General features: G+C 43.0%; 1 pseudogene; it reads right to left on the reverse strand.

Moving 5' to 3' along the window:
* Positions 1–817: 817 nt before the first annotated feature.
* Positions 818–2,671, reverse strand: LOC150060252 (ubiquitin-ribosomal protein eS31 fusion protein pseudogene; annotated as a pseudogene).
* Between the last annotated feature and the right edge of the window lie 9,069 nt (positions 2,672–11,740).

Here is an 11,740-nt window from a genome sequence, read left to right on the forward strand (position 1 = left end):
ACCTGTCTTCTAGTTCCTACCACAAGGCCCCCTGGCAGACTCCAGGGGTCAGTTGTATATGCAGAGGGGATCCCTCTCAAGCTTCCCAGAGTTGTTCCTGAGGCCCCCCGGACCCCTTAATACCTTGTGTTGCTTTTGTGTAAGTGAAGGGGCAGGGTGACAGACAGCTCATTTAATCCAATTTTTGTAACAAAAGGGAAAGCCCAGGCCCAATTTCATGCTCCTCAAACCATTGCCAGATAGATAGCAGTGTGGGCTTGAGGGCCCCCCTCCTTCCCTGTTCAGTCGGCCCTAGGCTGTGGGGTAAGGCTAGAGCTAGGACATTGCCCCCTTTGACTTGGAGGAGAGCCAACACCCATCTAAAGAAATATCATCTCAAAGGCGTGACATGATTCAAAAAGAAATGTACTTATTTCCTGGCTCCTGTAACTGTAACCACCTCTACAATAACAATAAAATATATTTTAAAAAAGAGAGATATTATCTCACCTAGAAGGGGCTCGTAGAACTTCCAAATTCCCTTCTGTAATGAGAAAGCCACCTGTGTTCTTTGTGTGAGATTTTAAGAGTGTTTTTTTTTTCTGTTCCATTTTTTTTCTAGAGTTTTAACTTGTCCTGTCTAGACTGCCAAGATCAACATGAGTTCTTTCCAAGTAGCGTCCTTGTCTTGGTCAGTACCCACTCTGGAAGTGCTGGGTGGAAACATTTTTGGTTCTCTTTCCTTTGTCCTAGTCTCACCTTACTGATAGTGTATTTGAAAGCTGTGGGTTCTCATTTTTTTTTTTTAGTTTGTGCCTTTTTATTAATTCCTATACGGTTACTTGTCTTCTGGTTTGTTGAAACAGTGAGACAGCACTTGCCACAATAACGTCTGTCAAAGTGGCTAGCCATAACAACTCCAGCACCGCATTCATCCGAAGGGCACTCTCGACGAAGACCCTAATTTTGCCATTTCCATCCACCTTATGGTATTTCAAGACAGCCAGTTTAACCTTCTTTCTCTTCTGTTTGTTCTTCTTGGGAGTGGTGTAAGACTTCTTCCTTTTCTTAGCACCACCCCGAAGTCTCAACACTAAATGAAGAGTGGACTCCTTTTGAATGTTGTAATCAGATAAGGCGCGCCATCTTCCAGCGCTCACCAGCAAAGCAGGAGGAGTTCCTTCCTTATCCTGGATTTCGGCCTTTACATTTTCTATGGTATCTGAGGGTTCAACCTCGAGTGTGATGGTCTTTCCCGTAAGGGTTTTGACAAAAATCTGTATCCTGGTGGTGGTCCCACCGCTGATGGCGGATCAGAAAGGGGTTCTCTATTTTTGTGTTCTTGTGTGTGTGTGTGTGTGTGTGTGTGTGTGTGTGTGTGTTCCTACTAGAGTTGTGAACTTAGGGTCTTGCATTTACTCAGCCTGCTTGCTTTCGGGTGTTCTAACACTTGAGCCATGCTTCATTAGCTTGTTTTTTTTGTTTCTTGGTTATTTCTGAGAGAACTTCTGACAGGCTTTTCTGTTCAGGCTGGCTTCAAACAGAGTCCTCTAGTTTCTCCTGAGTAGGTACAATTCTAGGCAGGAGCTGCTAGCACCTGGCTTCAATTTTGTGCTGTGTGTGTATGTATGTGTGTATGTGTATGTGTGTGTGCATGTGTGTGCTGGTTCTGGAGCTTGGATTTGTCCTTGAGCTTTACATTTGCTTTAGGATAGTGGTTTGTCACTTAACCACAGCTCTACTTCTGGCTTCCTTTTGCCGTTAATTGGAAATAAGAGTTTTCTACCTGGGGTAGCTTTGAACCATGAAGATCTTAGCCACCTGGGTAGGCATGAACCACCAGTGCCTAGCCAATTTGGTGTTTTATAAAAGACAATAGTCTGCCAGGTGTGGGTGGCTTGCACCTGTAATCCTAGCTACTCAGGAAGCTGAGATCTGAGGATCACAGTTCAAAGCCAGCCCAGGCAACAAAGTCCTTGTGAGACTCTCACCTCCAATTAACCAGTCAAAAACTGGAGTGGTGTTATGGCTCAAGTGGTGGAATGCTAGCCTTGAGTACAGAGAGGCTCAGGCACTGAGTTCAAGCCCCACAACTGACCAAAGAAAAGACAGTAGTCTATGGACCAAAGTCTTACTGTTTGTTGTTTTGTTTTTAAAAATTTGGTGTATAAGAAATGTCATGGGAGGGGCCGGGAGTTTGGCCTAGTGGTACAGTGCTTGCTTAGCATGCACAAAGGCCCGGATTCAAATCCTCGGTACCACATACATACAAAAGAAAAAGCCGGAATGGTTCTGAGGCTCAAGTGGTAGAGCTCTAGCTTTGAGAAAGTCCAAGGACAGTGCTCAGGCCCTGAGCTCAAGCTTAGGACTGGCAAAAAAAGAAATGTCATTATTTAACAAAGGTAATAATCTATTTTATTATTAAGAATTCTCAAATGCATATAATGAACTAAATACTACCATCTTCAGAGCAGCCATCTCAGGAGATGGAGACTGCTTCTAATCACACCCTCACTGTTGTGTCCAGAACAGATGAGAAGTTATGTGCCTTACAGTTCTGAGGACTTCAGGACTTCCTCAAATGTTCATGAAACCCCCAGCTGCTAAAATAACAGATATGCCTGATGCAGTAGTCTATTTTGGGTTTAGCACTTGACTGCAATAAACTGTGGACTATGTCTACAAGGTCCATGTACCCTCAAAGAACAACATGCCACCATTTGGAATGCCTGTGAGGGAGGCCACAGATTTTTGCTTGTTTTGTTTTTGTTAACATTGCCCAGGCTAGCTTTGAACTCATGATCTTTTTGCCTTAGCCTCCCACGTGCTGGGATCCCAGGTGTGCACTATCATGCTTGGCCTCAGGTGTGCTTTCCAAAAACACCTTCCAAGAAAGCACAAGTGGCTTGGTTTTAATCACGATCTGTGTTTCCGCTCCAACTTGGGAGAATAGAATTGGCTGGCCCTAATCACAAGCATTAGGTTGTACAGAGGGAGATTTTGTTCCCATATGCGCTTTCTAAATGGAGCTTGAAGCAGAGCTGGAAAAGGAACCTCAGACTTTTTGTCAGTAATAAAAGCCTTCTTATGAATCAAGTACTTTGTAAATATTTTGACTAGTACTGGGAAAATGAGTCACATATTGAAAGGATTGTATTTTCATTAAAATGCAATGTGTAAAATGTACCAAGGGGCTGCTGGGAGATGACATATTTAGCCTCAGACTTTCCGAGTTTGATCAAATCAAAATGTTGGAGTAGTCTGAGGCATTTCCAGTGGTAGGATTGGGCTGTGAAGTCTCAGCCTTTGCTAGATCATGGGTTGAAGTTTGTGCCATTTCTAAGAATCGGCAAAGCTGGGCGTCGGACACAGCACGAGCCTTGCAGGGACCTGCAGAGGGAAGGATGGGTGCCCTTCTGAGTCTATGCATCCACCCAGTTTCTCTGGCCCTCAAGGAATTTTTAGGCTCTGGGGGGTAGGGTGGGGAGGGATGAAAGCCAAAGGTTTTTTGGCATTTGGTGGCAGCTCTTGATCACATATGCAGGAGATGGAAGCTGTGTAGGGAAGACAAAACCCCTTCCCTAATTCTTGCTAAATAGGGCCAGTATCTTCGGGCCCACAAAGAAGCAAGTATGAGTCTATACATGGGAATACCCAGACTTGAATCAAAGCTCTGCTCTAGCTATCTTGTCATTCTAGGCAGTGTGTGTGTGTGTGTGTGTGTGTGTGTGTGTGTGTGTGTGTGTGTGTGTGTGTTTCAACAAACTTCCCAGGTTCCCGTCTGCTCTGGGATCCACAAATTATATAGCTGATCCGATTCTCCCCCAGATGATATCAGTGGGTGGGAGATGGGGCACGGGAAGGAGAATGCTCCCTTGGTACTGCTTCCTTTCTGTAAGGAGTTATGTCACATGTGGAAACCACGGGTCCACTAACAGCCATTACAGACCTGGTCTCAGTTTGAAAGGCGGCAAACCACTCTTCCTTACCTCAGGGACCAGCTCATGGCAAGGACCTGGTTCCCTAAGTGACCTCTGAGTTCAGCATGGCAGTGTGCCGTTACCATGAGCCCTACATTGGCTTCTTTGCAGGGTCAGCCCCCGTGACTGCAGGTTTGTCTCCCCACCTCCATTTTCTAAAATTAGATTCTTCTTCCATCACTAGTTGACATTGGGGCAGGTTTCTTCTACATCCAACTGGAGTGCATCTGGGCACTTGGTCCTAGAAGACTGGAAAAAAAAAAAAAGACCACCAAACTCCTCCTTGCCACAACTCATTTGCTTTGGGGGTACATCAGGCCACCCACCCACACACTGCCCACGTCAGTGATGCTGGCTCCAGGCTTCTCTGGGTATCTTTCTTACTCTTTCAGTCACTGGACTCCCCAGACTGCTACCCTTTCTTTTTTCTTTTTTTTTACATTTAGCAAACATTTATTGAAGATCTATTATTTACCAAAAAAATACATAATGCCACAGGGAAGGAGGTTATAGTGAGAAATAGGTTGAGAAGATCATTTAAAAGAAGTTCTGAAGCTTCTCAGTGATCAGAAAGTGTTTTCCAAAATGAGTAGCCCAAGGTATTAATACGTGTAGCTCAAAAAGCGAGTTCTAGAGTTAATAGGAAACATTGGTTCAAACATAGTGAAACCAATTACATTTTTTTATTATAGCATAGCTTCTCAAAGCTTTTAATATGTTAATGTGCCATGTCAATCCCCCAAAGCAGAAGTATAATATCCAGGGTTTCCAAAACTGATTTATGAAATTTTTTTTCTTTCATTGAACCCAGATGGAAGAGTTAGCCTTGAAGGACAGAAAGTTCTTTTTTTTTTTAAATTGATACATAAAAATTGTATATTTTTATGGTATGTAGAACATGGGTTTTTAAATATTTATTGTAGAATGGTGAAACTGAGGTAATTAACACAGGCATGATTTCATGTGCTCTTTTTTTTTGGTGGGGAGAATGCTTAAAATGGGCTCTTTCAGCAATTTTCAGAACACAAGCTGATGTTGTTTAGTATAATCAACCTGTTATACAAGCCATCTCTATAACTAGCTCCCTTATTGAACTGAGACCTACTTTGACCAACAGACCCCCCCGCCCCACCCCCCACCAACCTCTCATTACTGCTCTCCACTTCTATTGAAATTGAAGATTTTAGGTTCCATAGCTAAATGGGATCTCTTACTGTCTTCGTGTCTGGCTTGCTGGCTACTCCATGTCAGATGTTTAAGGGCAATTCCTGGCTCATTCAGACTTAAGTCCTGGCCATTATCATTGGTTTTCTCATGAGGAAATAGCCTGGTTCTGGTACCAGGAGCAGTAGCTGGAGTATAGGAAAGTTCCATTGCAACAAAAGGTGACAAATGGAGTGTTCCAGTCTTCTTCAAGCCAAAGTCTTTTGTCTCTCTTGTTATTGGTGGACATTTTGGTGTGAAGGCAGCTTAGGTGTGCATGGGGTAAGACTCTGTGCTTGGCTTACATTTACATGTTATATAGATGGATATACTAAGATTCTATTTTATTTTATTTGGTGAGGGGGAGGAGGGCTTGAACTCAAGACCTGGGAGATATCCCTTAGTGTTTTTGCTCAAGGCTAGTGCTCTATCGCTTGAGCCACAGCTCCATTTTTCTGGCTTTTTTTTTCGGGGGGGAGGGGCGGTTCATGGGGCTTGAACGCTGGGCCTGGGCACTGTCCCTGAGCTCTTCAGCTCAAGGATACTGCCCTACCCCTAAGCCACAGCCCCCTTTTCTAGTGATCAATTGGAGATGAATCTCATATTCTTTAGTGCCCTGGTTGGCTTTGAACCACAATCCTCAGTTCTCAGGCTCCTGAGTAGCTAGGATTACAGGCGTGAGCCACCACACCTGGCACTTTTCTGGCTTTTTGCTGGTTCACTGAAGATGCATTTATCAGGAGCACTATTTTTCCATTCTAATCTTATGAAAACTTTATGATTAATAGATTAATACATAATATATTAAAACAATGTTGAAATTTGTTTAGCAGTACAGCAGTGATATTTGTGTACTTACATTAATAATGAAATATATACAAATATATTATACAAAAACATGAAGGTGATAAGTACACACACTTGGGCTGTATCCATTGTCACCAACAACACTGATTTCTGCATCTACACAGAAGACTGTGAGTTCTGGGGAGCTCAGTGTCACCACCCCTCCAGGTTGTAACCCATTGGAGGGGGCAGTCTGACTCCAGGCCCCCAGCCCTTCTGAGGCCTCAGTAGTCTCCCATTGAACAGATAAAATAATGAATAACAGTTGTTTATAGGAGGGGTCCCTTCTCAATTGCTTGAAAATGGTTCACTTAAGCTGGGTATACTTTTTCCTAAAACTGTTTCTGGTACTAGCAAAAATGTCCCCTGATTGGAGCAAATCCACAGAGTTTGTTTCCCCATATATGAAACCTCCTCAGCAAAGCATCAGTGACTCTCACATGTAACAGTAGCTCCTGTGGAGACTGAGAAAGGCACGCCTTTCCTGTGCTATGAAGCTTCGATGTCTCAGGGCTGGAGACCCATCCTCTGTGCTCTGTGTGCACTCTCTCTGGAGTGCTGGGCTTGGTTTCCCTGACAACATTCATTTCAGTAGTGAATATGACGCATCAGTACCAGGCTGGAGAAAATGAGATGGCCCTGAAACCACCCATGTCCTCCCATGGGTCCATGCACAGTGTATTGCCGTACATTGTTAAAGAGGAAAGAAGGTGCCTGTGCTGCTGTTAGAAAACGAGGCCTTTGTGTCTTGTGTCTAGACATCAAACTGTGGGATTTAAGAGGAGCTCTAGAAAGCATTCTACATTTGTCCCCTTCAAAAATCTTAGGGATCATGAACCTCTTCCCCCGATGTGGAGCGTCTCCTTAGTCCTGTCATCTCACCAATCTCTGCCTCAGGCCCTCTCCGGTAGGAGAGGAGGCTTCTCAGGTCCTGCTGGGCTGCTGGGGTCCTGCTGTGATCCCCCAATCACTGGGCCCACGTTATGCAATGCCCAGAAAGATGAGCCAGGCAGGGAGGAGGGTTCAGTGGGTGGAACTGGGTTGATGCAGTGTCACAGCACATTGTCAAATGGACACCAGCCTCATATGCACATCTAACTTGCCTGGACCTTCCGAGGGGTCTAGACAACTGGCTAGTCACTCAGTAGAGGGTGAGGAGAGGGAAGTCCTGTCTACAATGTCCCATTCTTCGGCTCCTATTGCACATCTGGACCCAGGATCTGGCGGGGACTGAGTCTGCTATTCGACTCTCTCCCTTTCGTCACTATCTTGGCTGGTATACTCTTCCTTGCCTTTCCATTTCTGATGTATAGATCCTGATTTCATCGCCTACTTTTCTGTGGTGGAACTATGGAGAGTGAATGAGGAGGAGTTGAGTCTTGAAGCAGAGGATTGTGGTTTGAATTCTTGAGTCTCTTCCTATGATAATGGAGCCTTGGTGAATATAATTGGCCAATACACTTCTACAGTGGTACTCTTATTCCTTTTATCACAGTGAGGTCACAGTGAGATATTGCTATCCATAAACCCAGATCCTCTCCAGATGCTGAATCTGCTGGAGCTGTAATCTTGCACTTGCAGTCTCCAGTGTGGAGTGACTAATTAACAAGAGAAATTTGTCTGGAAAGGATTGTCTCTTGCCAATTTGACACTCAAACACATCTCCTGGCCCATCAAAGCTCATGTCCTTCTCACAATAGAGAATGTAGTTAGTCTATATGAGAGCCGTTCCTAGAATCTTAACAGATACAACGTTGCTGAAGAGTTCACATTCAGTGTCCTTTGAGGATTGAGGCAAATTCTTAGCTATGAGGCTCTTATCAAATAAAAAAATGAAGTTACAAAGTTCCAAGACACATTGATTAAACATTCCCCTGTAGTAAGAAAATAGCATGGAAGGCAGACCAAAACAAGATTGAAACACAGAACAAACATTACATCTTGTAGTTCCATGTAAGCATACAAGGTACGTTTGCCATGCACCAAGTCTCAAAGGGCTTGGGTAGCACCATCTTCAGGCCTAAACATTACCATTTCACATGGCATCTCTTCTATGTCCCTTGTAATATCTTAATATCTTGGAGTTTCCATTGCAGCTTAGGCCTTACCTTTCTAGCTTCAAGGATCCTAATCCCAAGATATAGTTCTTGGCTCTTTAGGACTTCCTTTGAGGTTAGAGTAGAAAACTCCATTCTTTAATGACTTTTGCCTTCTATATGGTAGTAAAACTAGTATCATGTGAGGTTTGTTGCCGGCTTGAGCAGTGGCTGGTCTCCTTGGACCATGGCTCAAATGGCCTCTGAGCACCTGGGCAGCTGAATGCAGGGAAACGCTCCCCCAGGTATCCCAGAGCCAGCAAAGTGTTCCACAGCTCTTTGGTCAAAGTTATTTCTCAAGTAAGTGAAAGCCTGTGCACCCTTGAGTCTATGACAGGTAGAGTCTAGCCAATTTCAGAGACACCTTTAGGAAAAATCTTTCCTGTTGTCTCTTTGAAAAGTTCTTGCTTTCTTTTAAGTGTCTGTAAGATGTGTAGCTACCACACAAGAAGTATTTTTTTCTGAGCAAACTGCAAATTGTTCTAACCATTCTTCTCTCTTTTCTGTCTTTTCCAAGAATCCTCTGTGACAGCCTGAACGATGTATTGCCTTGAAATCTATCTCCCCTTCGGATATCTAATAGATCACTTCTAAGTTCAGTTCACAAAGTTACAGGATGAGGACAAAGTACACATTTTTTTATGGCATGTGACACAAATGGCCTGTAGTCCAATTCCCAGTACAGTCCTCTCTTCCATTTGGCATCTCATGAACACGGGCTTTACTGCCTACATTTCGCTCAGAATTCTGCTCTTCTGAGACTCCACCAGAGATGCCCATTAACTCTACTTACAGCATTCTAGGACTTCTCCAGTCTACATCTCAAATTTCAAACTCTTCTTCTAATTCCCTTTAGTGCCAAAGGCTTAGAACCAGGTATTTAGAGCAGTCACAGCACTGACCCCACTTTTCTAGAGACCAATTGTCTGTGTTATTCAGATTTTTGTCTCTGTAACACAATATCTGATATAAGGAACTTGAAAGGGGAAATATTTACTTAGGCTTGAAGTTTCAGAGGTCTCAGTTCATTATAGTGGAAAGGTTGTGACTGAGCAGAGCAGCTTACCTCATGGAGGACAGGAAGCAGAGAGACTACACTAGCATCCCCTCTCCTCTCACTTTTATTCTATCTGGGGCTCTAGCTTGTAGGATTGTGCCATCATATCAGGACTTAGTAAATCCTATCTTGAAATATCCTCACAGACATAATCAGAGGAATGTGTTCCAGGCACTTGTCAATTAAAAAAGATGACAATCAAATCATGGATGTCAAATATCAATAATTGTGACAACAGGGTAAAAGAGACCACTCACTAAAGACCACAGGTTGTATGATTCTATCTGTGAGAAATGCCCAGAATAGGGAATCCATAGTGACAGAAAGGGGATTAGTGTTAACAGAGACTGGAAGACAGAGGACGACAAGCTATGGCGTTTCTGAAATTACATAGTAGGGGTGGTTGCAAAATCAAAGCAAGTGTATTTGGAAGATTTTATTTTTTCTATCTAATGTTCTCTATAGCCACTTCCAGGATCAGGTAAACAGTACTTCAGAATTCCTTTTTTTTTTTTTTTGGTGTCAATCGTAGGCCTGGGTGCTGTCCCTGGGCATTTCAGCTCAAGGCTACTGCTCTACCACATTGAGCCACAGAGCTACTTCCAGTTTTTGGGTTGTTAATTGGAGATGAGAGTCTCACGGTCTTTAATGCCCAGGATGGCTTTGAATTGTGATCCTCAGATCTCAGCCTCCTGAGTAGCTAGGATTACAATCGTGAGCCACTGCTCCTGGCTTCCAGAATTCCTTTAAACAAATGTAAACTTGCAGGAATGTATTTGTGTTTCCCCTTATTATGCCAAAAGAATCCCACTGTGTTTTGCTACCTAGGAAACCTTCTGGGTAGAGGATAAATCCCTTTCTAATTTTGGCACATGTTGCCAGGGTTTTCTAGATGGGTTAGGTAATTCCATGAGAGTTGAGTAGGAACCTTCTAAGAGAGTATAATAGATATAATAGTATGTTGAGTATGGTATTGACATTTTGGATCTCATAATGGTGAGCCAGTAAGTGCTGAATAACCACTCTTGCTGGGTATGGTACACACCTATAATCTCAGCTATTCAGGTGGTAGGGACAGAGGTGGTAGGGACAACTCTGAGGCCAACCTAGGCAGTTAAGTGAGCCTCTGTCTCAGAAGCAAAAAGGCTTTTTGTTTGTATAGAATCCAAACAAAAGGCTGGGTACCTGTGGCTCACAGCAGCGATCCAAGTACTCAGGAGGCTGAGAACTGAGGATCACGGTTCAAAGCCTGGGCACAAAAAGTCTGTGAGACTCTGATCTCCAATTAAGCACCAAAAAACTGGAAATGGCTCTGTGGCTCAAGTGGTAGAGCACTAGCCTTGAGGTGAGGAGCTCTGGGCTTAGGCCAGAGTTTAAGCCTCACAACCAACCAACCAACCAACCAACCAACAAACAAACAAATGGACTGGGGTATAGCTGAAGTGATAGAGAGTTTGCCTGCTGTGTGAAAGGCCCTGTGTTCTATCATAAACACGAATAATCTACCCACCTCTTAATAAAACAATGGACACTCCCGCCACCAAAAACCCCATGAACCTGAAAAAAGCCCCAAGTTCTAATTTCCATACTATCATAAACTTCCTTCCAGGCCAGATTCAAATCACTAAAACAATCTTCTTTAACCATGGAATTGGAAAGAGATGAACAGCCTTTGTATAGTATTGCTTCCTACTATACAAAAGAGCACAGATAACAGTGAAATGAACTAAAATAATGAGGGGATTAAGAGTTTTATTACCTCCATTTCTAATAATATTTATTTAATGATGCTTAAGCAATTAACATTAATAATAGCTACATAGCCAATTTGGAAAACCAGCTCCTGGAAACTTAATAATTATTCATTGTGAATTGGCAAGAGCCAGCTCTGGCACACCACTGCACCTTGGCCAATCTGAAAGGGAGCAACTGCTATGTTAATAGAGCTTAATTTTTATTAGATATGTTTTATATGTTTAAAGACTCCTGTCAGTTCAGTGATGTGGCCATTCATGTTCTTTGCACATTGTAACTTATCTTTGTCTGAGCTTATGAACTACAACTTTTTATCCTACTTTGCTTGTGCTTGTCCATTGTTTTTCCTCGTGAGCTTGTTGTTGGTATTGCTGATGTTCAACGCAGTTAAATTGCATTATTTTACAGTTTCCAAGTGTCAAATAATAATCAGAACACAGACTTACATAATTAAGATCGTTTATTCCTAATCAAGTCTCCTATTTAAGTGTCTAGTTTCTGGCTCTCTGAACAGTTTGTGTACTTCCTATCTCTCTGTGGAGTTCATTATATCTGATGTGATCTTTCTCTTCTGAGTCAGGTCATTAGTTGGCATTTACTGATGCCACAAAGATAAATAATATGTCGAAGATGAGCCTGACAAGCTTTCTTTAAGGAGAAGTGCACATACAGGTCCTAAAACATTTAGTAAGCATTAGGTCACTAGTTTAGTATCTTACCCTGCCTCTCTGGTATGACTAGTATTATTTTTCACACAGGAAGTTTCTTCACTTCGATTTGACTTCCCCGTCGGCAGATACTGGCTTAGAGCTGTGTTGCTGTCT

Source organism: Megascapheus bottae, chromosome 7 (assembly GCF_031878675.1).
Source record: "Megascapheus bottae isolate mThoBot1 chromosome 7, mThoBot2.hap1, whole genome shotgun sequence".
Lineage (NCBI taxonomy): Eukaryota > Metazoa > Chordata > Mammalia > Rodentia > Geomyidae > Megascapheus > Megascapheus bottae.